This window comes from Canis aureus, chromosome 14 (genome assembly GCF_053574225.1).
Source record: "Canis aureus isolate CA01 chromosome 14, VMU_Caureus_v.1.0, whole genome shotgun sequence".
NCBI classification, from domain to species: Eukaryota; Metazoa; Chordata; class Mammalia; order Carnivora; family Canidae; genus Canis; species Canis aureus.
The window spans coordinates 11,042,582-11,069,328 of record NC_135624.1 but is presented as its reverse complement, the minus strand read 5'-3'; the positions used below and the strand labels follow the sequence as shown (position 1 = coordinate 11,069,328).

The 26,747-nt window shown below is 38.1% G+C and overlaps 1 pseudogene across 1 annotated transcript in view; it reads right to left on the bottom strand.

The window, feature by feature from the left end:
• LOC144283169 (ubiquitin-conjugating enzyme E2 N pseudogene) overlaps nucleotides 1–26,747 on the bottom strand; it is a 67,716-nt pseudogene that overhangs the window by 7,002 nt on the left and 33,967 nt on the right. Inside the window, exon 4 of the transcript XR_013351577.1 lies at nucleotides 15,988–16,111. The product of XR_013351577.1 is annotated as a ubiquitin-conjugating enzyme E2 N pseudogene (transcript). The remainder of the gene's footprint in view (nucleotides 1–15,987; nucleotides 16,112–26,747) is intronic.

The window sequence follows — 26,747 nt, the reverse complement described above, 5'->3', positions numbered from 1 at the left end:
AAAAAAGAGAAAGAAGAAATCTCTTGAGTAAATAATATGCCAGACATTTTGCTAGAAATATTCCCGTGATTTTTTTCAAACTTTAGGGCAACACATCCATGACAATATTATGCCCATTTTAAAGGGGGCCAAAGGATGCTCAAGTTTCAGGATTTGTGGTAGAGGATACTGTGTTATGATATTGGTTCTGCCTCTCCAGCATGCTGGATAAAGATATATTCCTCAACTTCTTAACCAAATCTACAAAAAAAAAAAAAAAGTCCTTCTGTTGATAATTTCTTGTCTAAGTGGAGGAATCTGACACAGTGCCAAGTGTGGTTGTGAACAAAATCTGTTGAGCATTAATTAAATGGGACTTTTTTGTCAGTAAAGAAGCTGTGAAAGAATGGCGACACAGGTGATTCAGTGACTTTAAAAATGTGCAAATGTCATTTTAAATAACATGTACCATCACCCAGGAGTTACTTCCTTCTAAAACCCTTTTCTTCAGGCCACTCTTGTCTAACCTTTGCCTTGCTCATACATACAACAAAAGTTCCCCTTTTTGCTCCACATTCTGCAGTCACTTATCTTTCATCTCCAGTGGAATGAGTTATTTTTCAAAACAACATAGTCACTGTAATAAAATGGCCATGTGGTTAGGTTAGCACAGAGCATTTTTGTGCAGAATAGACCTACTTTGTTACTATCTATTATATAACCAACATTCATTACTGAAATCTTAGGTTTACATTTTAGATATGTAAGCAAAAATGTCAGAAAGGGGTTCCTTTATCTTTTTCTCCTTATTGTTAAACTGCCCTTACTCCTTTTTAATTGAAAAATGAGTAGGCTCAGGGTAGAAGGCACTTTCTTTTCCTGATCCCTTTCATTATAGAAAGAATTTGGTTCTTAAAGAGCAGGCTATGAACTCAGATGTGCAATGGCTACTTAGTACCTCAGTATGATCTTAGGTAAGAATCTTAAACTCCAAAGCCCTAATTTCCTCATGGGAGTAATGACGATAACCTCAGCTGACTTTGCTGCTGGGACAAGTGCTCTTTAAATGGTGAAGTCCTAACTTTTGACATTCTTTCAGCCATAATTTGTTCTCATTCAGCCATTTGCTCATGGAACAAGAAATATTTCCAAAGGGCCTAGTATGTGGCAGGTGTTGTGCTCTCTGCAGTGAATGATAGCTTCTATTAATATTTGTCCACAATTAGAAAAAGATAAAGTGATTGGTGTCTCTAAATTCTAACACATTATTTAGAGAAAGGCAACTATAAGTTGGAAAATTAGCAAAGAATACAGAAAGAGGTATTTATATTGACATGATGAAGAATGTGAATATATGTTATGGTATGAAAGGAGATGAAAGTTTTGACAGAGCAAACAGCATGAGATATGCTTGAAGAACGTGATACTCGTTCTCTCGTGGTTATAGTGATACCCTATGGGTCCAACTTATGCAGGGCCTTGAAATCAAGCTATGGAATATAGATTTTATTGTGGTAGGAAATAGGGAGTCTTTGACAATTTGGTATGTAATAATGATATGATCAGAAATAGGACTTCCAGAATGATGGTGTTAAGGAGTTCAGGGAATACTTCCCTAGTTAAGTAACCATTTAAATTATGAAAATTATAAAAAGTTATAAATAATAATTTAAAAGCAACCACTTGGCTCTGGAAATTTTAAATGGGGAAATATTTATTCAGGAAAATCTACTAGCTCTTATTAAAAATGGTGAGAGTCTATGACAGCTTAATCATAACCTAGTTCCACTCCTTTCCCTGATCAGTGTAATGAGAGCTCTACTCCAGGCAGGTGAGGCCAAGAAGTTGGATGAAACTGTGGAGCAATTTATGCCTGAGGGCATTCTCAAAAACAATAGAGCAATCACTTAGAAATTAGTGGAAGCTAACATTTGGAGGTTACATTGGGGACCCTCAAAACTACCCTCAGTTACACAATTCACTAGGACAACTCAACAGACCTAGCATACAGTTGTACTCAAGGCTATGATTTATAGTTCAGCACAAGGTAATGAACTAAATCAGCAAAACAAAAGGTGAATGAGGTGAGATGCAGAGGAAAGCAGGTGCAAATTTCCAAGAGTCCTTTCCCAGCAGAGTCACACAGATCCATAATTCCTCTAGCCCATGCTATGATAACACATGTGGAAAGATGTTTAGCAGGGAAGGTCATCAGAGACTCAGGTTTTTACTGGAGCTGGTCACCTAGGCGCTCTGCCTAGCATGGATGAAAATTTCAGTATCCCTAAAGGATAGCAGGAGTTGAGCATAATCCATATTCCTCATGCAAGCAGTTTTACCACAGTGAACAATTATTATCAGTTCTAGTAATGGTGGAAACCCTCCCTTAAATCCAAATTCCTAGATATGAACTAAATCACAATCAAGTTGTTAAAAAGAATAATGATGTAATCAAAACTGAATTTCTTAAAGATTAATGCAAACTTAATGTAGGGGGACTAGAGTAGAGAAATACTAAACACAGAAGAGAGAGTTAGGATGTTTCTGCAATTACTCCAATCAAAAAGTACCGAGGAGCTGAAGAACAGAGTGATTGTGCACACATCATTCTGGCGTGGTCCAAAGCTTTATTCACCATCTTCTTTCCCATAACTGCTCTTCACATATCCTATTCTGCAGCTAAACTCAATACACCCTAAGTAAGGTAGTAGCAATAGGAATGGTAAAGATGATCATGATGAAAAATGTGTAGTCACAGTTTTACTTTTACCATTTCCTATACACAGACTGTACTTAATTATTCAACAAGTTAAAAAAAAAAAAAACCATCACCAACTATGAGATAGGATAGGCTAGATTATGCTACTGCGGTGGTATTCAAACTTTAACTTGCATGAGAATATCCTGGAGATATTTTAGTAGATTGCTGCTCCCCCTCCAAGATCTGGACAGAGTATTCTGGAGGGGGACTTGAGAATTTGTATTTCTAATAAGTTCCATGATGAAGCTGATGCTCTTGGTCCAGGGACCATACTCTGAGAATACTGTGCTATTTTAACAAACATCCCTCCAAATCCCTGTGGCTTATCACACCAAAAAGTGATTTGTCACACATGCTACTTGTCTATTACAGGCCACCTAAGGTGGGGTACCGGTGTGAGAGGGTCTCTGCTCCACATAGTCACTCAGGGACAGGCTGGGCTCCATATAGCTGCCCCTATCTACAACCCACCATTTCACTGGTTGCCAAAACAGAAGAGAACCATAAAATCTCATAGCTACTCTTTTATGTTTGGCCTAGAAGTGACACCCATCAGGTCTGCTCAGTGTCTGTTGGCCAGAACTAGTCATATGACCTTCAAAATCTTCAGTTTGCCAGAATGAAAAGGCAACTTGATATTAGTGAGATTCAATTCTCTAATATTGGAATTACATGTTTAGAGAAATCAGCTTTAGCTAATTAAGCTGTTTTATGAAATACAAATGATCTACCTATACAAAGATGCTGACCAAATCTTATAATGGTTGATTAGAATATACTTAGATAGATGTCATTTTCTACAGCAATAAAAACAGTGTGATCTGGCATAAGGATAGACACAGTTTAATATCCAGATTATATAAAGAACTCATACAACTCAACAATAGAAATATAAACAATGCAATTAAAAAACATACAAAGGACTTAGACATTTCTTGAAAAAAGATACGTAAATCTATAAATGACCAATAAGCATGCCATAAGATTTCAACATCATTAGTCATTAGGGAAATGCAAATCAAAAACACAATGAAATAGCACTTCACACCTACTAGGAGACTATAATGAGTAAAACCCAGCAAATAACCAGTGTTGCTGAGAGAGAGATTGGCACCCTTTTATGTTGCTGATGAGGATGTAAAATTGTGCAGCCGATATTGAAAACAGTTGGCAGTTCCTCAAAAAACTAAGCAGAACCACCGTATGATTTAGCAATTCCAAAAGAATTAAAAACAGGAGTCCAGCAGAAACATGTACATTAGTGTTTACTGAGGCTTTATTCACAACAGCCAAAAAATGGCCAACACATTCCAAGTGGTCATCAATCGATGAATGGATAGACAAAAAGTGGTATATCCATACAATGGAATATTTTTGACACAGAAGGAATAAGGTTCTGCTACATTGTAGATGAACTTTGAAAATATTATGCTGAGTGAAATAAGCCAGACACAAAAGGACACAAAAGGATTCCACTTACATGAAATATCTAGAATGGGTACTTTCATAGAGAGATGGATAGTATATTAAAAGTCACAGGGGATCCCTCAGAGGCTCAGTGGTTTAGCGCCTGCCTTTGACCCAGGGCATGTTCCTGGGGTCCGAGGATCGAATCCCGCATCAGGCTCCCTGCATGGAGCCTGCTTCTCCCTCTGCCTGTCTCTGCCTCTCTCTCTCTCTGTGTGTCTATCATGAATGAGTGAATAAAATCTTAGAAAAAAAAAAGTTACAGAAGGAGTAATGGAAAATTACTGCAGAACAGGTATAAGAGTATCTGTTTGGTGCAATGAAAAATTTTAGAGATGGTAGTGATGGTTGTACACATTGTGAAGGTAACTAGTGCTACTGAATTTTCCACTTGAAAATGAGAAATTTTATGTTAGATATATTTTTTATGTATGAGAAACAAAAAAGGAACAAATACTGAGGTTATAATGAATATATATCATAGTAAAAATATCAGTAATCTCATTTTAATATGAATATCAAAACTATTGGTATAATACATATCAGAACAAGGACTATATCCTCAAATAATGAGAGATTCTTTTTTTCTCTTATTATTTTAGTAAAACTATTTATCCTGTTTTTATGATTAATTATATTTAATGATATCATTAAATGATCATTTATCTACAACTTAAGTTTCTTCATGAAATACCAGACCGTAGGTGACCAGTCAACATAGTAAATGGCTAGAAGCACAGGTCTTGTACCTGGAGTTGGCTAGATTCAAATCCCAGCTCTGCCATTCATTACCTGAGTGACCTTGGGTAAGTCACTTAGCTCCCTGTGTCGTCTCCCTTTCCACATTTTAAAATAGAGCTAATAATAGTACCTGCCTCTTATGTTGTTTTGAAAATTAAATAAACTAATACGAAGTACATAAAACAGCATCTGTTTCATGGTAAATGATATGGCTGTTTGATAACTAAAATAAAATTTCTCAGTGCCGTGGTTGGCTGATTTACTAATAGCCTCCTAATTCCTGAAGCAGCGCTGATGGAGTAGCTAGAATGGTAATGTCCTATCTCTTTACCTGGAACAAATTTTATGGAGGTTATATTATACTTGAAAAGTCTTTGTATGGCAGTGACAACAATGTAATCACATCAGTGAGCAGAATAAAAATGATTGAATTCTGTTAAACCATCTCTATATATGAGAAGGATCCAAAGAAAATAAAGTTTGCTCTAGCCCCTCTCCCCTAGCTAGATGGATTATGCCCAAATCTCTCTCATCTCAGGGAATGGAGGAGTTGAATTTTAGGCCTTCCTGAAGCATTCCACTAGGTGGAGATGGAAGTAGGAATCCCTTGACACTGAAATCCCAGGAGTCCGCCAAACCTAGGGCTGAGAGAGATTCCCAAGTCTAATTAGTCAAAAAGCTGTGGTGGGTGGAGGGGTGCAGGGAGTGGGTAGCCATAGACTCAGGAGCCAAAAAAAGTGAACCTAAGAATAACAAGTCAGCTGTTAGCAGGAAGAGGTCTGGGTCAACTGCCTGTAATTTTACTGTTGTCTAAAATTTGCTTTTATGTGCAAACCACAGCTATTGAACTGAGAGGCAAATGTGGTCATTTGTTCACCCAACAAGCTTTATACATATTTCGGACCCCGCTGTGAACACCACACTATATGTGGGATGAGATCTGGAGCCTTCAGATACACTCATATATTGTTAAAAGGAAAAGAACCTTTGAGACATATAGGAGGGACCCCAGGGAACTCTAACATTATTGCTGTTGTTTTTAAAAGGAAGTGAAAAAGGATACTGAATATTTCTTGCATGATGTCCCAGCAAGGAAATTCTTACACCTAGCTTGAAAAAGGAAAAAAAAAAAAAAAAAAAAAAAAAAAAAAAAGAAAAAAGAAAAGGAAGATTAATTCAACGTGGGAATAAAGCTCTTTTGACCTGGTGACTTATCTGAGCAGAAAGTCGCTTCCCCTGATGGTAGTTGAGATGCCTTGTTTGTACTCACTTGATCCCTGGACTCTTTACCCTGCCCCCAACTCCCAATCGCCTGAAAATAGTTAAAAGGCGAAGCAGTAAATCAGGAAGTCTCCAAACACAGCAGGGTTAGGGCTGAAAACTGGAGTCGTCTAATTTCATTTTCAAAGCTGAACATCTAATGGTGCATGATCATTAATGACAGACAGCGTGGTGTCAAAGGGTTGTGTCGGGTTCCAGACCTTTCCGTGCTTTACATTCCTAGGTTTAATCAAAGCTTAACCAAATCATTGCTGGTAGCAAACTGCAGCTTCGAGGTACTGTGGGTGGTCTGTCTCTGCCACTGAGGCAGACGTTTGCTGATAAGGGAAAGAACACGTCGATAGTCCATATATACACATTCCTGGGTGTTTATCGCTTTACAAAATCTCTACACCGTGACACTCGTGAGCTACCGGGGCTGGAGAGGCTATGCCCTTTTATCTTCCACTGGGAACTACTTTGATTATTTGAATATATGATTATTGATTTATTAAATCATTTCTTTAATTTGGTTAGTCAAACAAACAGAAATGTGTCCCACATATTTATTCTTAGTTTTTAATTCCTCGCTTTGTGCCTGGGCCTGACTTCAGTGGTTTCTCCAAGTTACTGATAACTTTAAGGAGCTTCCAGCTAAGCTCTTTGCCAGGCCTCCAAAGACCAAAACAGGAGACGGTTTCATGCAGGTGAGTTCTCAGCTAATGGTTGTGAGGACCCCTGGGCTGGCTTACTCTATGGTGTGCTGGTGCCACGGGAATTTATTTTATTTTATTTTATTTTATTTTATTTTATTTTATTTTATTTTATTTTATTTTATTTTATTTTATTTTATTATTTTATTTTATTTTATTTTATTTTATTTTATTTTATTTTATTATTTTAAGATTTTATTTATTTATTCATGAGAGACACAGAAAGAGAGAGGCAGAGACATAGGCAGAGGGAGAAGCAGGTTCCCTGCATGGAGCCCATGTGGCTCATGTGGCTCAAACTCTGAGCCACCCAGTTGTCCTGTCACGGGAATGTAGTGACAGCAGTAAAGGAAGATAAAATTGTCCTAAATACATTTAAAGTTTATAGGTACCGTGGCCATCAATAGTGGTTCTCAAACTTCATGCATACTAATCACCTGGCTGCTGGTTAGAAATGCAGATTTCTAATGTCAGACACCCTGGGGATTTCTTAATCTGTCCCCTTACTTTACAGATGCAGAAATCAAGACAGGGCAGCAGAGGGCCAGGTCATGTGGCCGAGGACACCAGCTGGTCAGCAGAACAGTGAGCTGAACAGATTCAGCTCAGGGTCCTGAATCTCCCGTGTGGGTAAGTATTCTGAGTTGAATGCAGTAAGATCCTGTCCTTAACCTAGACAGACATATATTCAGAGCGTTTAATTCATTGTGATAATTATTCTATTAGCAGGGTAAGCACAGGGCTTTGGGACCATAGGAGAGAGTAAGTGCTGGCCATAACCAGGAGATGTTGAGGGTGGACTTGAAAAGTGGGGAGTTATCACACAGAGTGACGTGATCACGAGCATTTATTAAAGAGTTCGGTGTGGTTAGGAGACTGAAAATTCTGCATGTCTGCAATGCCCTTGTGTTGAGTGTCCAGATAGGGTTGCAGGCCAGGGCAAAGGTTGACCATGGCTTGTGAAGTAGGTTAGGAACAGACCTAAAAGGCCTCCTGTGATATTCTAAGGAGTCATCACTGCGTCCTGCAGGTGAGTAGTGCTGTACTTTACCGTGCATGGGAATCACCTGGATGACTCTTTAAAACACAGATTGCTGGGCCTCACTCACAGAATTCTGATTAAGTAGGCCTGAGGTGGGATATAGGAATGTATATTTCTAACATGTTCCCAGGTGAGGTGCTGCTGCTGCCCATGGGATCACACTTCCTAAACCACCACTGCTGATCTTAGCCAGAAGCAGTTTTAAAAAATAAAGAACATAATAGCATTTAGATTGTGGAAAGAAAATCCAAGGTGGGGCGGAGAAATTAGGGTGTGCTGGTTTCAGGGAAGAATCCACATTGTCCTTTTTTTTTTTTTTTTTTTTTTTTGCCAATTACCTTATACATTGTTCTTTGCTAAGAGCTAAATTTCTAGCTTTCATTTAACTACTTAAACTATACAAGCAGCCAAGTCTTAAGCATGAAGCTTTGATTTGATGGAGTGTTAGGATTGCAGCTAATAGCCTCGCGAAGATAGGAAGGCCTAGGTGCAGGCTGTTGGTCAGTGCTGGGCCCAGCTCTCAGCTGCCTGTGCAGAGGAGCATTTCCAATGCAGTGAATGGACTTTTGGCAGAGCTGGCTCTTCATTAGCTGTGGTGTGGGAAGGAACGCTTGTCCCCTGTCACCTCTTCTAGGCTCCACTGGTCCTGGCAATCAGGCCCCTACCTTAGCAGACTCAATCTGACCTCACCCTCCAAGTGTAAAGGCAAGTCGCCTACATGTAGCTTCAAATCCCAATCCCTCATCCCAGCTCTGCAAGTCCTCCATCTAGATAACTTGAGTTCCCACAACTTTGAAACATACCTTGTTTATGTTTGAGAGCCTGCTTATCTTGCCCTTTTTGGTCCCATCTTCATGCCATTTTTCATACCAATAATGCCTTTCTCCTTTCCTGTCCAGTCAAACCCTACCCATCCTTCAAATCTCTGCACAGATTCCTCTTCCCTGGACCTTTCCCTGTATTTCTCTAGCCTACACTGATCCTGCCAATTAATTGTGCCGTTCTGTAACTGCAATTGACTTGAGTTCAGTCCTCAACTAAGCATATTTCTGACCCCTGCTCAAAGTTTCTTTATCCTTCTTAACTTCTCAGCCAGACCTGCAAGTCCTCAGGGTAATCTGTGTTACCCAGAAAATCAGTGAGGTGCTCTGCACGGAGTAGAGGAATTAGATTCTCAGGTACTGATCTATAACATTAATCCATAATGTCAGCGAAGGCAAGTACAACTAAAACCCAAATCAAATATGCATTTCAGGCGACACGGTAAGGCACTGTAATAAATTACTGAAATAAAAAAAAAAAAAAAGTAAAGTAACCTAAATGTATGTGGTGGACATTCTGTTTGCCCATCCTCACCGTGTTTGTTGTATGGCAGTATGACCACTATGTTTGCTTGTCTCCTTTCTTTCAAGCATTTTTCTTCTCTTTGGTTTTAAATTTTTTTTTTTTAAGTTTTGCTAGTTTTAAGCTTCTGAATTACCCTCTAACCATAGAGAGAGGCAGGATTAGTACAGATAATCTTGAAACTCCAGATGCCAGTAAAGTTCCCTCTACGCTCCCACCTCAGCCTTCCTCTATCTGGGTCTGGGACCAGCTCCAACTTGGCTCTGTTCCTGGATTATGTGGCACCCAGACCTCCCTCACCTTGGCAGACCCCTGTACTCTCCCAGCTAAAACAGCATCATTTTGCAGATCATTCCCAGATCTACCTGTCTAAGCCAACCTTACTACTCCTCCTGTCCAGACCTGCACTTTAAGTTTTCAGATGTTTTGCCCACAAAACCTATCATCATGCGGATAAACATAATGCTTGCTATTTCCCCCAAGGCCACATTCCTATCTTGCTTGTATTCATTTATAGTATGAGCTTCACACCTCTGCAATTTTCACATGCAGCTAACGCAGAAGTCATTGTGAGTATTTTTGTTGGTTCATTTTTTTGTCTTCCATACTTTTTTGATATATTTACAACATACCCACATTTATCATAAAAGGTGAAATCCATGCCTGGCTAACCACATGGAAGAAGAAGGCCTCCCTGTCTTTTGTCCACTTGATTTGGATTGGTTTTTCTGTCCACACACAATGTGTCTGTCAAGGATTCTAACATAATTAATTCACACACACGCTCACACTGTTTCTCTGTAGAATTTTATGAACTCTTAAAAGATGAGTGGCTTCAAAGTCGGCCACATGCTTTTCTTTATTTGCATTCTTCATCTTCTGCCTTTTGACTCCTGGAATCAAGATAAACGTTGGCTTACCTTCAACCCCTGCTTTCTCTTTATTAGCTCTGTGCCTTCTTTGATGACATCTCGAAGTCTGATACAGTCTTTTTCTTGAGTTAGAAACTATTTTGGGACTCTTATCCTTCAAAGATCGAGAATTCACTAAAGCATTCTACTTGCAATACCAATCTTAAAAGGATAGGGAGATATATCAATTAATTCTAATTTTCTGCTAAAAATCAGCCTAGATTAAACATCCACACATTTAACTAAAACTTTCTTTAGATTAGAAAACAAATGAAAAGATCATGGGCCAAACACTCTAAGAACTTGGAGGGAATACCTTGAGATAATGGGAGAATGGGCAATAGCAAAATTAGTTTTCCCCTCAATTTCTTTTTGTGTTCTAGCATCTATCATGGCCTTTGATGCATAATATGTACTAAATAAATATTTGTAAAATGAATGAATTAACATAAAATCATGCATAAAAAGTAGTAGTATGTGGAAGTATTTCTAGTGGTTCCAAAGTATTCGGTGTTCTCAATTCAAAATGTTGTAGTTATAATTTCTATGTTTTGAAAACAACACTGAGGATGCAGCAAAATATATCATGTAAACTACATTTAGAAAATCTTGCTATTTTATGTTTCATCTTAGAAAAATGGAATTTCTAACTTATTTCCCAGAGTTTTGTCAAAAGGGTGGTATTGATTACAATGTTTTATTTATACTTTGGAGTCTCTCTAAGGTTTAAATTCAGCTTGAAAGCAGGGTCATGAATCTGTTCTTGTGTAAGTATAACACAAAGTTGCTATAATCAGATAACTTTAGTATTCATATTAAAATTAAAAATAACATTGAAGTCATTTTTTTTTTTTTGAAGTCATTTTAGGTAGACAGTTTGCAACAGCTCCCTTGAGTCCCCTTAAATAATTTTACATTCTGAGACATCTGAAACTTTGATTGATGCCTTGATAAATGCTTTCTTCTGTTTTAGATAACGAAGAAACCATTGACTAAAACTAAAGCCAAGTTTTGCCTTTAAAATATCCTCCAGTGAATGTCAAACTATACCAAAGCCTTATTCACACTGCAGTGTATATCATGAATATTGTACTGATCATAAATCCCAAATTTAAGTCCAGATCTTCTAATGATGACTCTACTTTCAAACACATATTGTTGGTGAGATGTCTCTGAAGACTGACTGAAGGGATTAGAAGGTCATCTGTGGTTCCAGTGAAATCCATAAACTTGTAAATAAGAAGCCCTTATTTTTCCAGAGTCTTAAGTGTCACGATAAGGAATATGTTAATAACCTGCTCTGTAGGTTGCCTGTCTTAGATGTCTGGATTTAGTCACAACTCAGGTAATAATTTTGCCTTATAATTATTTAAAGTGAATCATTTGGAAACATGGATGGCTAGAGTGACTTTGGAAATAATATTCAAAATTACTTAGAACTCAAGCTCACTCATTAACTTCAGTCTATTTTAATTAATGTCAATTCCAGGATAACCAACCAAAGCTGGTGTATTTTCAGCACTTTCCTGATTGTTCATATTATTATTCATGCTTGTGTACCTCAAGTTATTCTTTGATAAGTGACCTGAAACTGATACTGGACATCAAGTGTAATCCAGATTGCAATAATGACATATACAAAAGCCTTCTCTGCATTGGGTCTCTGATTAAGAAACTTGAGTTTCTCTCTCCCTGTGAATTCCATTATTCCTACCTGGAGAATAAGTGGTTCCATAGCTACTTGAATGATGTCCTACTTCTCAGTATGTACAGCTGACTTAACCTTACATGTTCAGTGTACATAGTTGATTCTTGCTTCTCTGCCCTTGCCTTCAATGACTTTCCTTTTACTTTTTTCAAAGTAAAAAAAAAAAAACCTTCCTGACAATTTCAGCTCCAAGATCCTATTCCCTTTATTTGTAATTTCTTGACCCATTTAGCTGTTTGTACTACTCTTTATTTCATGTGTCATTCTCAAAAAGGCAAGAACAATGTGTTTTTCCTGAGTATTTCACCTAGAGCCAACTGAAATACTTAGTATACAGTTGATGCTTTGCACATGCTGATGAGTGAAGGGACGTCAATGCAATTGGGAAAACCTCTTAACAGAGTTGTCTATCCTCTCACAAATTCTGTTACCCCCCAACCAACTGTTGTTGTTGAAAACAAACAGTAAAGTGAATTATTATTGTTACATCCTTCCACACTCCTTTCTGATCATCATTCAAAATAGCAAGTATCTGGAATGATATTGTTCATGTGCAGGCAACTTGGAGAAAAAAGGGAAGAAATCCACAAAAATGGCTCATCTTTAGACTGATGATTCACGATGGTCTTACTGGTTAACAATTGTAATTTATTATGTAGTTCTGATAGGAAAAAGATTTTTACTTTAGACATATAGCTGGAAAGAAGCTATTCTACTTATAAAATTGCAAAAAGAAAGATTTAGGAACTGTGCCTATTTGATTCTATGAGTTGATTTTTCTAACTAATTATTCCTGAAATAATCTAAATACAGAAGTCTAGTCACTCTTCTGGAAGCCTGATATTGTTTCTTAGACTTAGTAGGGAAGCAAAAGCAGGCTGTTGAATTAAGTGGAGCTGGAATCAAAGGCTTCCTGCACCGCACCTGTTAATTACTGAAATGAGAGGCCAATTCAAAGATGTAACACAACACTGTTGGTCGTCAAAACTGCTTGAGTTGCCACAACTTCATTTATGACTCTCTTGGGAGCATCATTGCTGTGAAATCTATCGAATCAGAAACTGCCCCCAAATTCTGCTCAGTGAAGAATGCAAACATTTCACTCAAATGGCACTTGTTTGTCAAACCAGCTAGGGCAGGGAAATTGATGAGGGTACTAATTATTCTTGAAAGAGCCAGAAAGGAGTGGAGAACATTTAAAGACTTCATAAAGAAGTAAAGAGCAAGGGAGTGAATTTCTCCAAACTTTAAAAGCCTTAACCCACAGACAACAAGGCTGGTGAGTAAAGCAGAGCTTTCTCAATTAGAAACAGGTCTCCTCATCTGTTGCAATCCTGACATTCCCCTTGTGGATTAAGACAGTTGGAGTTAAATTTTTGAAAATTGTGAAATTTTCTATTTTCTTTCAAACACTGAATATTTAGACATAATAGGGGAATATAGGCCATAACCACTTAGCCTAATCTTTTGTTCTTCCTGGGCTTTATAAAAATTAATGTTTTCCCCCCAAAATACCAAAAGGGAACATCATGATCATTCAAGTGGTGAAGACTTTCAGGGAAAAAAAAAATGGGTTCAGCTACTCACTAGTTAAGCTAGCTATTTAAGTAAACAACCCTGGGCCTAAATAAAATGTCTCTGGACTCAGACAAAGCCAAGTAGAATTTGGTTTTTAAGCAACAGGTTTTATCAGAGTTACAAATGAAAAATTTCAAGAAGAGTTAGAATCAATTCTTTGACTTAATAGACTCATGCAAACTGGCAACTAATTTTAAGTTCCATGCTAGGGAAAATAAAATACCCATATTATCTTCTGCATCCCTTCTCCAGGTATTAGATAAAGAAGACACTAGAAAGCAAGGACCTGATAAAGGAGATACCTTGAGAGAGCAGTCACACATTGCCATGGCAGGAGACCTTTGGTTCACTCTGTCCAGATATATTTGCATTTTTAATGGGACATAGTTAAAGATTAAGAAATTTCCAAGCCTAAAGAAATGAAATCTTTGTTGTTAGGAAATCAAGTGGTATAATTGGTGTTTGGGATAGAAAATGTATTTAGAATGGAAAATATTTAAATGTGTGTCAGAGTAGGATGAGTGATTTGATATCCATAAAATCGCAACAATGAGATAGCAAATTTTTTTCAATGAAAATTTGCCAATTGCAGAACACTGTTGCAGGCTCTCTGAGAACTTATGTTTGCCCTCAAATTGGTTATAATTCAGTAGTGTCTTAAGAAACACATGGCAATCTAATGAGAAAATGTTTTGTTTTAGACATAGCATAGGAAGAGATGTCATGTGAAAGTATGAAGATAGGAAAACCAATTCTCCATGCTGAGATGGTGAAGAATATTTGTGGTAATTAAACATGCACAGTTGCTTGCTTTGCCTATTTGTGGAAACATTCCTACTTGTGGAACTATGCTTTTCTGCTCCTGAATTGGCCCTGAAGTCTTTCATTTTTGATATATTGGAGAGAATAGCAACCCTGAGAAGTCCTCTTCTCCCATTTCTCTCCTGCTATGTACCTCTTGACCATCATGACCCTCTCATAAAGGGTGTTGATATAAGATTTAGCACAGTGACCATAATTTCTTGATTTTACCCATTATAAAATATTTAAACTACCTAAAGAACTCAGAAGGGGCATATTCAGATAAAAGGTAAGTTTGGGTTATTAAAAGAAACTACTGTGAGAAGTTATGGTTGGGTGACCCCATTTGAACCAAGGAATTATCTTGGAAACACACTGAACTAGGAAAGAAAAGACATGTTCTTCCCAGAGGCTTGCCAAAGCTTGTTCTAGGCCAGTACATTTGATCTCAGTGATCTCCCGCAAGTGGGATTGTGGCTCAATAAAATGAAGCATATTATCCCTAGTTTTTGAAAATAAATGTAAATCTGGGGCAGCCATCTGGACGTGTAGGTACAACTCAGGATCTTGTCTACCCTGTGCCCATTAAGCCAGGGAAGTACATTCTGTCCAAGGATGCCCTGATCAATGTTTTAGAGATGCAACCAAAGGCAGGAAACAGTTTCCCAGGCAGGATGGATTATTCAAAGAACTTGTAAATGTTTTATAGCTATTCAATTTCACAACCACTAGGTTTGGATTATGGGAAATTATATCTAAACTAGAACAGAAGATCTACAATAGATGCAATCCCAGATAATGATAGTGACTTCCATCTTTAAAAAGTGTTTTGTTTTGTTTTGTTTTGTTTTGTTTTGTTTTGTTTTGTTTGCGAGAGAGCTGCTAGATTGGCCAAGCCTAGGTCCATGGAACAGCAGGGTGCACTCACTATCTCAGGCAGATTATCAACATTTCTTTCTTTTACATAAGAAGTCTTCACTCTGTTGATTTGCATAGTTGAGATTAATTACATGTGTTGTGTTCTTTTTTTTTTCTAGCTAGGTCTAAAGCAGTAAATGATAGGTTGTTGTCTGGCTATTTCCTTGCATGTCAGAAAAGAAATGTCAAGCAGCTAATTGACTCAGAAATTTCCTGCCCAGTTTTGTGTGCCCAGGGGACTTCAGATGTAAGAAGTCTTAAACTGAGAGTGAAGAGTGAGTAAGAGAGCACTGTCCTTGGAAGCCTTCCTATGCAAGTTATTAGTTATTTGTTGTCTCTCTTCTGCTATTTAAATTCTCCCCCCCTCTCTCTCTAAGATTTTATTTATTTTTTTATTCATGAGAGACACACAGGGAGAAGCAGATACACAGAGGGAGAAGCAGGCTTCCTGTAGGGAACCTGATGTGGGACTCAATCCTGGGACCCTGGGATCATGACCTGAGCCAAAGGCAGATGCTTAACCACTGAGCCACCCAGCATCCTAATCCTCCCCTTTCTTGTGTTTTCCTCCCCCTGCTTTGAACTTTGGGTAATAATCAAGCCCTCAAGCTATTCTTCCTCCCAGGAGTCCCCAGGGATATTGGAGAAGCTGTAGGTTTAGACTGGACACAAACCACCTTACTCATTTGCCAAATTAGCACACTCTTCTCAAAACTGCCTTTTTTATAGAAGGGCAATTCCCTTGGTTGGAAGATTTTTCTCACCAGAATTTTAGAGAGTTGAAAAGAATTTCCTCATTCAAACCACTTCTGAAGAACCAACGTCCTTTACAGCTTGTATATGATTACAAATGAAGTCTTCTCTCCGTAGACAGTATCAGCTCCAAACCTGCCCAAACAAATTGAGTTCCATTTAAAGCAATAAGAACACACACTCTATGCTTCCTCTTTTCTGAAAATAGCTTAGCACCTTCAAAGTAATGATATCCTTAAAGAATTCTGATGAGCCAAGGAATGAGAGCACAGGGCTGGTCTCCATCAAACCATGGGCTTGCTAAGTATAGCTCTATTGGATAGCTCAAAGCTTGTAGAATTTCTCTCCCAAATTAGATTAGAATAGACTAATATATATTTCTGAGTAATTCACCAGCCCTTCCCCCTTTTTATCATAATGGGGTTATGTTAATCATCATCTTTGTCTTCAGGGATCTCATTTTGAGCTCAACAAAGTTGTGAAAATATTGACTGACTTCTCTTGTTTCTAGTCTAACATCTTTTATCAGTCATGGATGTATATGTTTGGCTTGATGCCTTGTCAATTATAAATCTAACACTTGCAGAGTTCCAGCCAAAGCTGTTAGCACAGTCTTACTCTCCTTTTGATATTCAGAGCAACTTAATCCCCACTTTCGGCAAATCTCACCTCTCCCTGTCCACCATGATTTTGGATGAGGGAAGAGAAAGTGTTCTGCTATGCTCCTACTTCCTTGGGCTTCATTTCATTTCAAAATTATGCTCTTTTTTATTCTCCTGAAAATAATGTTTACTATCACTATTTTTTGTTGTATATAAAAGAAACCTGATAAAGTTTAATGAAAACAATTGCTTCTTTCACTAAAGCACAAGTTATATCAAGGTATAAAAATATTGTCCTTAAAAAAAAAATTGTCCTTGAAACTTGAGGAAATATGAGTTAAAATAATAATTATGTAGAATTTGGGGCTATCCACTTGGCAAAAACAAAAGGAAGATAGGTTATTGATGAAATTATAATTTTATACCCTTTTTTTTAAAAAAAGATTTTATTTATTTATGCATGAGAGACACAAAGAAAGAGAGGCAGAGACACAGGCAGAGGGAGAAGTAGTAGAGGGAGAAGTAGGCTCCACGCAGGGAGCCCAATGCGGGATTTGATCCTAGGACCCCAGGATCATGACCTGAGCTGAAGGCAGACCCTCAACCACTGAGCCACCCAGGTGCCCCTGGTATACCTTTTCTAAGAAAAAACGGAAAATATGTATGAAAAGTTTTAAAATGTGCATATATTTTAAGCACCTTCACTTTGAAATTTTTATCTTGAGGTGATTATTAAAATTATGGGAAAAGAGACTGATGAACAAGGAGGGTTTGCTGAACCATTGCTTATAATCAAATTTCTTACAATAGGTGATTAAGTAAACTGATTATATTCATGGAATAAAATATTATGTGGATATTAAAAACCATGCTTTAGTGTAAAATTTTTATACCTTTAAGTAAAAAATGTGTAGATTATTAAACTGTACATGTAGAATAAGGCTCTATTTATTTAATCATACATATATTTATACTGAAATAAAAGTATTGTCCTTTTAAAAGGGAAGTTATTTTGTTTTTCAAGTGTTGAGTTTTTAAATTTTGTATACTTTTTTATGAAGTTGTAACATATAATTTCTCCATTTAAAAATATACACAGAACAATCATATAGGCATTTACAAACGCTGATTATAAGTGTAAAGAGAGAACTGCTTGCAGGTTTTGACTTTTAAAATCTAGTCTATCACTTTAGACTTCAAAAACAAGGCTAACTGAGGTATGTCATATAATGTATCATCATAATATGCATTTTTAAAACTGATAACTGATATTGCTCTAAAAATGAAAACTGAACTAAATTATTCAAAGAGAACTATTCTCTAATATTCAGTCATTGGGTATGAAGTATCCTTTTTCAGAAAAGTTTGCAGTGAATATGTAGTAGTTGCATTTCTACAACTAGGTAACAAAATTATCAGCCAGGTCTCTGGGTGTTAAGAAGATGACCGAAATACACAGAGGAATGAAATTGTTCTAGGTTAATGCTACTGCTTTGTTTAAAACATATGCAGAAAGGCAAGTTGTCAGCCCTCTTCCAACTAAAAACACGTAGGAACATATAAACAGTGGACCTTCATTAAGGATCTATGAATTTCAACAGTTATTAAGTGAGCTTCTACTACATTCCTAACTCTCTTGATCATTATATAGGTAAGAAGAGCCATTAAAATTGTTGTGTTCTAAACTCAAGGATTAAAGTCTTAAGGAATAAACAGCAGCACGAATGAGAACATTAGTAATAAACATACTTGAGGGATGGAAAAATCATGGAAATCAAGGCATGGCAAATCAGAAAAATGGTCAAAAGGGTGTCAGAAAAAGGTTATTGTAAAGTCTGAGTGTTGTTAGTTTTGAGGAAATGGGAAAATGTGAACTCATGCAACCACAGGGCCGTGTGTGTGTGTGTGTGTGTGTGTGTGTGTGTGTGTGTATTTTTAAAGGCACTCATTGTAGGGATTTGACTTTATACAATTGCCAGAGACAGTTACATAGTCTATTTGATGCTATTGTTTCTTGTTTCTGTGTCTCATGCTGGAACCTGAAACCCAGAAGACAAGCAGTTAAGAAGGGAGAATAGAAGGGAAAGCAAGGACAAACTGGAGCCTGTAGGGTTGAGCTGAAACCCATGCAGAAGAAACTGTGGGCTGAGTTGCTCCTCCTCACCAGCTGAGCCAGCATACAAGCACTAATGTGTTGGAGCTGCAACAGCATCTTGGGGTCGACCTAAAAAGATGGTTGCTTGACCTAAAAAAAATGCAGCCCCAGGCTGGTCTTCATCTAGTTTCTTTCATCTTGGGACAAATGTGTCAGCTTCTTGACGAAGGGTACCAGTATTTCCTTAAAGACACTCCCATAGTCAAAGGTGGTGTCTTGGACAAGTAGAAAGAACTTGAATGAAATGTTAAGCAATATCACTTCTGGACTCTGCCCTTTGCTGGATTAAATGACCATTGGCTACTCACTTAATTTCTCTGGTACTCAATTTTCTCAATAAGGTGAAAGAACTTGGGTCACCTGTAAATTAGCAAGCCCCAGAAAGTGATGCTTGTAAAAAGGAAAAGGATATGCAAAAATTACACTGGGAGAGGCTGCCCCAGCTTTGTTACACAGCGTCTACAGGTGCTGAATGGAGGATCTGAAATTAAGACCTCAGACAGGCCAATTAGAGGTGACCATGTGAAACAAGAAGAGGCAGAAGGATGTCGCGTAATGGAAATAAAGGGGTAAAGAGTTGGGAGACCGAATTTCTTGTCTTGGCTTTGTCATAGACTCGTCGAGCTATGCTCGATCATTTAGCTTATGAGAGTTTCAGTTTTCTCTTCCAAAACACGAAGGTGTGAGGCAGTAGTACTCATCATGACTCACAATGGAATCCCCTCAGGAGCTTTAAAAAATATTGAAGTGCAAGTCCCATCACCAGAGATCGTGATTTAATTGGTCTGAGATATGCCTGGATATCAGGATTGTTTAAGGCTCCCCAGATTCTAATGTTCATCTGAGCTTGTGAATTCTTTATTAGAATTTGCTTTGGAAAATGGCAGTATGATTTAAGGGTGTGGAAGGCTCCCCCTCACCACACACATGTGCGTCTGTCAGATTGCCTGTTAGTTCACCCTTAGAGATTCATCCCTTTGGGTACTGAAGCCTCTTCATTACTTGTTAAAATTCATATACTCCTGCTAAATGTGACACCTTGAACTGACAATAAGTATATCTTACTTAGAATCATAAAGACTAATTTGGAAAAAAAATCTCAGAGGTCACAGGTCAAACTGGCAAGTATTTTTACTGAGATTTTTATAGATGGGAAACTGAAACTCAGGGATGTCTTAGGCTTTTCCATAGCATTTATTCTGGTGTGGGAGGGATTTTAGTTAATGTCCTCCTTCTTACTTAATATTTTTTTTACATAAGAGGTTTGGAACCGTAATTATGTGACAAGGCATTTTTTTAAAGCCACCTGTGCTTTTATCTCAATCTATTTTAGAGTTTAAAATCCTTTATTGGATGGGGATTCCCACAAATGACGTTTTAGCCATTAATGTGTCTCATTTATCTAAATAAGCATTTCCTGCTCTGATTTATCATCACCCTGTGATCACTCCCTATGATCTACCTTTTACTCTTTCTACCTTTCATCTTAATCCACAATATATCTGCTCTGCTGGCCAAAAAGTGTATGTCATTGCCAAATTGCAAAGCCAAAAGATCTCCTCCTATGTCAGAAGACATAAACAGCTGTCATGTAACATACATGTCTGTTCTCAAAGACAAGTTGGGCATTTTGCCTGTCCTGGGAATTGTTTAGGGTTCCACTGGAGTGAATGGATCCAACTCTATAAATTTTTAATACATCAAATTAATCAATCCCTAAAGGTAAAGTTCTGGTCTGTTTAAGTTTTGGCTATTCTGATTGGAACGCACCCTTTCTCTCCCCTCTAATCGGCATGACCCTGTCCAAATCTGAAACTATCTGAATAAAACCCAAGGTATCCGAGTACCACATGCTGGTGAGATGATGTTTGCAAAGGGATGACCTCATTGGGAATTCCATTAGAAGGAATTCTCAGGGGCTCACACAAGTAGGACGTTACGACCAACACATTTATTACTTTGGGACCTATATTATAATTGGAATCATACAAATCCTCTTGTCAAAATTCTATTGCCAGTTTACTTCTCCACTAGAAAAAAAGTCATTTTTCTACACAAAAGTAAACATTTAAGTAACTTTTTAAAAATTTCATCAGCCTGATTTTTTTTTCTTTAATATGTATTCTGGAGCACAGGGTTAGTGCAGTGTTAGAGTTCATTATATATTGTTTACATTAAGACATTTCACTTACATAAGGGACATTGCTAAAATGTATTGAGCTGAGAAACTACTTGATATATTATACATTCTAGTCTGAGAAAGAGGCAATCCCTTAAAATTGTTCATAAATATGACCAAGATATTTCCATTGACTTGCCTCAAGAAATTATTTTTTTGAAGAACTGAGTAAGCAATAAAAATTGTTAATGATACCTATCCAGGAAGAACTAAAAAATACATTACTTTCCCTTGGAAAAGTTGCTAATGTGACCTAAGGTGCTACATTTTTAAGGCTTACTATTTGAAAAATCTTGGGAATTCTCCTTAAGACCTTTAAGATTTATTCATGAATTAATGACTTCTCAAATTTCCACTCTCTCTTCTTAATTTTGAATCAAGTGACGTGCAAAATTCATTTTAATAAGATTTGTTTGAAGCATCACACAGAGTTCTAAATCACAATAATCAACATAGAATGACATAATAAGCACTCCTAAATTCTAGTCTTTATTCCACCACATACTAGTATGAAAGCTGGCAAAGTTACCTTTTTTTTTACAAAGCTCTCATATTTTCATTTGTAGAATGTGTTGTATGAGAACAAATGATAATGTATGTAAAACACCTTGACCACCAGTGCCCAACAAAATAGCAGCTCCTTAAGAAACCCTTTAAAAACAAAACATGTTTATCCATGGGAGATTTGTTACTTAAGGGAAGACCCCATCCATTAAGGATTCCGTCAAGTTTTATTTTCACTGGAGCAGTATTTCCCCAAATGTGGCAAAACCTAGATCTCACCACTTCCTCTTCATTCTTAAAGTCTCTCTGTGCTTTGCTACCTGATTACATTCAATTTATCATTATAAAAATCTTTATCTTTTTATGTCTGTTTAATATTCTCAAAGAATTATGGCATTAACTGTTAGAAGAACCTTATGAAATAGTGTGTTTCTACAGAGAAAAGTGTATTGAGTGTGTATTTATGTACACTTTGTTATAAGGGCTGTATTTATTCAATATACTTTAACAGCTTTATTGATATGTCATTCACATACCATACAGTTCACCCATTTAAAATGTACAGTCCAGGGATCCCTGGGTGGCGCAGCGGTTTGGCGCCTGCCTTTGGCCCAGGGCGCGATCCTGGAGACCCGGGATCGAATCCTACATCGGGCTCCTGGTGCATGGAGCCTGCTTCTCCCTCTGCCTGTGTCTCTGCCTCTCTCTCTCTCTCTCTCTGTGACTATCATATAAATAAAAAATAATAAAATGAAATAAAATAAAATGTACAGTCCAGGGCACATGGGTGGCTCAGTTAAGCATCCACCTTCAGCTCACGTCATGATCCCAGGGTCCTGGGATTGAGCCCACCATCAAGCTCCCTGCTCAGTGGAGAATCTGCTTCACCCTCTCCCTCTGCCCCTCCCCCTGCTCTTGCTCTCTCTCTCTTTCAAATAAATAAATAAAATCTTTAAAAAGTAAAAAAAAAAAATAAAGTGTACAGTACAGTAGTTTTAGTATATCCAGAGTTGTGCAACCATCACCACAATAAATTTTAGAACATTTTATACCCCAAAGGAAACCTCATAGGCATTAAGAGTGACTCCTCATTTTGCCCCAGCTTTACCATCCCAGGTAACCATTAGTCTACTTCCTGTCTCAGTAGATTTGCCTATTCTGGACATTTCATGTAAATGGAATCATATAATATATCATATTACACAATATACATATACATTTTGTTTATCATTTATTAGGTGATGGACTTTTGGGTTGTTTCTATTTTGTGGAAATTATGAATAATGCTGCTTGGGATAGTCACTTAGAAGTTTTTGTGAGGACATATATTTGCATTTTTCTGAGGTGGAATTCTCTCTAGAGTGGATTGCTAAGTGACATGGTAACTCTGTATTTGACCTTTTGAAGAATGAGACTGCTTTCCATCATTTTTCATCCCTAATGACAATAGATGAGTGTCCTACTTTCTTCACATCCTCGTCATCACTAATTATTATCTGACTTTAATTAAATCCATCCTAGTAGGTATGAAGTGGTATTTCATGTTGGTTTTGCCTTTACCCTGCATTTCCTTGATGGCTAATGATGTTGATCATCTTTTGATGTGATTACTGGCTTTTTGCATATTTTCTTTGGAGAAATGTCTATTCAGTTCCTTTGCCCATTTTTGATTGGATTATTTGTCTTTTATTATTTAGTTGTAAGAATTCTGTATAAATTCTAAATATGAATCATTTATCAATGCAATATTTTCTAGCATTGTGTAGGCTGTCTTTTAACATACTTCATGGTACCCTTTAAAAAACAAAAGGTTAATCTGGATAACGGCCAGTCTATTTTTTCTTCTGTTGCCTATACTTCTGGTGTCCTATCTAAGAAGGCTTTGCCTACCCAAGTCACAAAGATTTACTCATATTTAATGACTTTAGGAGTACGTTCACTATTTTTTTAGTTATTTCTCAGTGGTTACTTTAAGGCTTTCTATATATATATCTAAATTTATTAGAATCTACTTCAGATTTATACTAACTTCAATCAAATTATATATAGAATCATTACCCTGGGCAGCTCTTTTCCTTCTCTCCTGTTTTGTGCTATTATTGCCATCCATCTAGATGTGTTGCAAGCCAACAATACATTTTAAAGTTTATTCCCTTATGTTATTTGATGGCTACTAAAGAAGCTGAAAGAAGAAGGTAGAGCTAAAATATATTTATATAATTTGTTATAGTCTCTTATTTACTATTTCTTGATCTCTTCATTTCTTCCTATGGATTCCAGCTTATCTGGTGTCATTTCCTTTCTCTAACACACCTTTATTTCTACCCACCTTGTTCCTGCTGTTATTATAAAATATATTATGTTTCCATATGCTGTAAGCCAGTAACAATTATATACATTCTTATGTGATTGCTTTTTAGCTCAATTAAAAGAAGAAAGTGGCGGAAATATGTAATTTTTACTGTCTTTTTTAATTATCTACATAATTATCTTTACTAGAGTTCTGTTTTTTCATGTGGGTTAAATTACTTACCGTCTGGAATCACTGCTTTTAGCTTGAAGAGCTTCCATTAGTATTTCTTCCAAGGCAGGTCTGCTAGCAATAATTTTTCTAGGTTTTATTTGTCTTGGAATGTCTTTATATTGCCGTCACTTTTGAAAAAATAGTTTTGTGTGACTATCATAAATAAATAAAAATTAAAAAAAAAGAAAAATAGTTTTGTTGGATATAAGATTCTTGTAATTTTTATTTTTCCAGGAATTTTATTATCATCCTATTGCTTCTGACCTGCACTGTCTCTAATGAGAAATCATCTCTTGATATTTTTCTATTACATATGATGGGTTGTTTCTCTCTTAACTTTTAAGATCTTCTCTTCATCTTTGGCTTTCACTATTTTCTCTAGTGGTATCACATACTCTCCTGAGGCTGTGTTCATTTTTCTTCATTTTTTCCTCTGTTCTTAAGATTGCATAATCTCTATCAATTTATCCTCAAGATGGCTGATTCTTTTTTCTGCCAGTTCAATTCTACTATTGAGCCCCTCATGTGAATTTTTCATTTCAGCTGTTGTACTCTGAATTTCCATTGGTTCTTTTAGAATCTGTCTCTTTATTGATATTCTCTATTTGCTGAGACATTGACATCATATTGTTTTTTTCTTTAATCATAATTTTTGAGAATGTTAATAATAGCTGCTTTGAAAATTTTGTCTAAGTCTGACATCTTACAGGCAGTTTCCTTTGCTTTGCTTTTTGATTTCTTTGCATTTCTCATATTTTTTTTGTTAGAAATTGGACATTTTAGAAATTATATTGTAATGGCTCTGTGTACAACACCATTCACCCGCCTGCTGCCAGGCTTACTGTTGTTGTTTGCTTATATATTCGTTTAGTGGTCTATTTGAGAGAAATCTATATCCCTCTCTGCATGAAATCTCTGCTGTTGACTTCTCAGAGGGTACAACCTTGATTGTATGCAATCTTCATACTATGACAGTTTTAGCAAAGTCTTTGGCTACCTTTTTCCTGATTTATGTGAAGCTACCTGCCTCTTTTGGCATCACACCCAGCTGTTAGCTTCCACTCACTGCTATCTGATTGCTCTGTTACTATTTTCAACAATTCTCTGGGTCCTAAACTGTACTGCAGTCTAAGGTGAATTAATTCAGATGTCTTTGAAGCGGTACATTTTAAGGCCAGGCTTTGAGGTTTGATCTGGAGCCCAGCAGTGCTCTCCTTAGTAGTCTTTCTCCCCAGCATACCCCCCCCACCCCCCACCCCCCCACCCCCCCCACTCCCCCCACTCTATCCCCCCACCCCCACCCCGCCCCCGCTTCTTTCTGTAAACTAGGTGGCTGAGGATACCAGCCTGCTTCTAGATGGTACCACCAGAATCTCCCTTGTTTACAAGCATGCCATGAGGCTGAACTTCTCCACTGTCTATTCTAAGTAAAATTGTTTCCTTAGGGGAGCTTTGGGGCTCTTTGTGATTAGAATCTATCTACTCTCCCCTCCAGGATTCTACCCCAGAGCTGGAGTTGCAGTATGCTTTATGAGCAGGTCACTCAACAAGGGCAGTAGCATTTGGTCCTCTCAATTGTTCAACCAGTCTTCTCTCCCAGAGTGGAACCTCTGCCATACAACTGAGCTTAAGTGAAGTAAACCCTGGCCCCATACTTGGTCTGCACTGCCTGGAAACAAACCTCCATTCTACGAGAGAGGAGTGTGTGAAAGAAGCCCCCCTCCACTCAGCCTCTTAGCCATGCTCACCAAGAATACAGCCTCTGCAACACAAAGCGGAGGGGCTAAGAAGTGCTGATGTCCTACCCTACCTGAGATACCATCGCCTTCAACAGAGACCTGGGGATAAGGAGAGAGGAAGCAAGAAATTTGTGTTCTTGGCTATGCTGACCCAAACTAAAGCTTCTATCACATTGATCTGGGGGAAGAGGAGGGAGAGAGCAAGTCACACTTGATCACAACAGACTCCAGGTTCCCGGAGTCACTAATACAGGAAGTGTGCCCGGGAGTAAAGTGCGCCACAACCCGCCGGCCGAGCTCGGGGAAGGGCCGGAGCCGCGCCGGGGGGCCTCGGGGAGGAGCCGGGGGGCAGGCGGGGGCTCCGGGCGGAGGGGGCTGCCCAGGGCGCGGGGGACACAGCCCGGGACCCTGCTCCCCCGGGACAGGCGGGGGCAGGGAGGGCCCAGGACAGCGGGGACGCTCCTGCCCCGGGGCCCCCGAGCTGTGCAGGGCAGCGCCCCCCCCCCCCCCGGGGAGAATCCAGGACAGTGCGGACTGGGAGACTGGGCAGTTACTGGGGAGCTGAATCTAGGGCTGGGGAGCTGACCTATGTCAGGCAGTGTTGTTGTCCCTCCTGTGTCACCCTGTGCCTGGGAGGGGCGGGGCCTCCAGGGAACAGGGACCTCGCAGGGTACACAGCTCTGACTGAGCCTGCACTCAGCAGGGGCCGGGGCATCTCCCCAGGTGCACACACCTGAGAGTCAGCACAGCAGGCCCCTCCCCCGGAAGACCCGCTGGAAGGACAGGGGAAAAGCAAGTTATTGACCAAGCAGCACTGGAAAGCTCCAAGGGAAGTAGAGGGATTTACAGTATATACAACTAGAGGGTACCCATTTTGTTGTTTTTTCCCCCTTTTTCCAGTACAACTCGTTTTTATATTAGACTATATTTTCCATTTTTTTCCTCTTCTCCCACCTTAACTACAATATTTTACCACCTCTTCATTTTTAAGTTTCTTCCTTTTTTTATTTTTATATTTCTACAATTACAGATTCTAGATATATTTTCCACTTCTAGATTCCCTTCAAC